Here is a 2,500-nt window from a genome sequence, read left to right as displayed (position 1 = left end):
TTTTCACGGATAGACCCCGTGAAACGCTAGAAATTGGCGGCGATGTCTCTCTTGTGGCTCACGGGGCTGTTAGGGTGGCACAGAAATCCCTCGGAATGGGAAAACGGGTCATTTTCGTGTCGCCACATTGCATGCGAACCGCATGAAACTTCCAGAGGCATTTGCAGCAGAAATGCATGTGCAGTCAAAAAATTGAATATTTTTCACGGATAGACCCCGTGAAACGCTAGAAATTGGCGGGGATGTGTCTCTTGTGGCTCACGGGGCTGTTAGGGTGGCACAGAAATCCCTCGGAATGGGAAAAAACGGGTCATTTTCGTGTCGCCACATTGCATGCGAACCGCATGAAACTTCCAGAGGCATTTGCAGCAGGAATGCATGTGCACTCAAAAAATGTGATATTTTTCACGGAGAGACCCCGTGAAACGCTAGAAGTGGGCGGGGATGTCTCTCTTGTGGCTCACGGGGCTGTTAGGGTGGCACAGAAATCCCTCGGAATGGGAAAACGGGTCATTTTCGTGTCGCCACATTGCATACGAACCGCATGAAACTTCCAGAGGCATTTGCAGCAGGAATGCATGTGCACTCAAAAAAGTGAATATTTCTCACGGATAGACCCCGTGATACGCTAGAAATTGGCGGGGATGTCTCTCTTGTGGCTCACGGGGCTGTTAGGGTGGCACAGAAATCCCTCGGAATGGGAAAACGGGTCATTTTCGTGTCGCCACATTGCATGCGAACCGCATGCAACTTCCAGAGGCATTTGCAGCAGAAATGCATGTGCAGTCAAAAAAAAATTGATATTTTTCACGGATAGACCCCGTGAAACGCTAGAAATTGGCGGGGATGTGTCTCTTGTGGCTCACGGGGCTGTTCGGGTCGCACAGAAATCCCTGGGAATGGGAAAACGGGTCATTTTCGTGTTGCCACATTGCGTACGAACCGCATGAAACTTCCAGAGGCATTTGCAGCAGGAATGCATGTGCACTCAAAAACTTCTATATGTTTCACGGATAGACCCCGTGAAACGCTAGAAATTGGCGGGGATGTGTCTCTTGTGGCTCACGGGGCTGTTAGGGTGGCACAGAACTCCCTCGGAATGGGAAAAGGGGTCATTTTCGTGTTGCCACATTGCATAGGAACGCCATGAAACTTCCAGAGGCATTTGCAGCAGAAAGGCACGTGCACTCAAAAATTTTAATATTTTTCACGCATAGACCCCGTCAAACGCTAGAAGTTGGCGGGGATGTCTCTCTTGTGGCTCACGGGGCTGTTAGGGTCGCACAGAAATGCCTCGGAATGGGAAAACGGGTCATTTTTGTGTGGCCACATTGCATAGGAACGGCATGAAACTTCCAGAGGCATTTGCAGCAGGAATGCATGTGCACTCAAAAACGTCTATATTTTTCACGGATAGACCCCGTGAAACGCTATAAATTGGCGGGGATGTCTCTCTTGTGGCTCACGGGCGCTGTTAGTTAGGGTCGCACAGAAATCCCTCGGAATGGGAAAAGGGGTCATTTTCGTGTTGCCACATTGCGTACGAACGGCATGAAACTTCCAGAGGCATCTGCAGCAGAAATGCATGTGCACTCAAAAACGTCTATATTTTTCACGGATAGACCCCGTGAAACGCTAGAAATTGGCGGGGATGTGTCTCTTGTGGCTCACGGGGCTGTTAGGGTCGCACAGAAATCCCTCGGAATGGGAAAACGGGTCATTTTCGTGTTGCCACAATTGGCATACGAACGGCATGAAACTTCCAGAGGCATTTGCAGCAGAAATGCATGTGCACTCAAAAACGTGAATATTTTTTCACGGATAGACCCCGTCAAACGCTCGAATTTGGCGGGGATGTTTCTCTTGTGGGTCACGGGGCTGTTCGGCTCGCACAGAACTCCCTTGGTCCACCTGATTCGTGCATACAGGCAGCAACTAAAACTCTGTAAACCTGCTGTGAGGACATCTAAACAGTGGACCAGTGAGGCTGTGGAAGATTTGCGGGCGTGCTTAGACTGTACTGACTGGGATATGTTCACGACTGCTACCAATAGTCTGGATGAACTCACAGAGGCTGTGTACATCAGCTTCTGTGAGGACTGCTGTATCCCAACACGTACCAGGGTGAACTTTAACAACAACAAGCCCTGGTTCTCAGCAAAGCTCAAAAGGTTGAGGTTGGAGAAGGAGGAAGCGTTTAGGAGTGGGGATAGAGACAGATTCAAGGAGTCGAAGAACAGGTTTAGCAAAGCGGTGAGAGAGGCTAAACGACTGTACTCAGAGACACTAAAACACCAGTTCTCTACTAACGACGCTGCTTCTGTCTGCCAAAGGGCTCAGGCACATCACCAACTACAAACCCAGAGCGCCCCACACCACTAACGACTCCCGCCTAGCCAACGACCTGAACGAGTTCTACCGTAGATTTGAAAGACAATTGGACTGTCCTGAACCACCCCTTCCCACCCAAGAGGCCCCATCCCCCACCCATACTACAGAA

This window comes from Petromyzon marinus, unplaced genomic scaffold (genome assembly GCF_048934315.1).
Source record: "Petromyzon marinus isolate PM22_M1 ecotype Great Lakes invasive population unplaced genomic scaffold, UKy_Petmar_22M1.pri1.0 PM_G_Scaffold_18, whole genome shotgun sequence".
Lineage (NCBI taxonomy): Eukaryota > Metazoa > Chordata > Hyperoartia > Petromyzontiformes > Petromyzontidae > Petromyzon > Petromyzon marinus.
Note: the sequence above shows the minus strand (reverse complement) of the source record.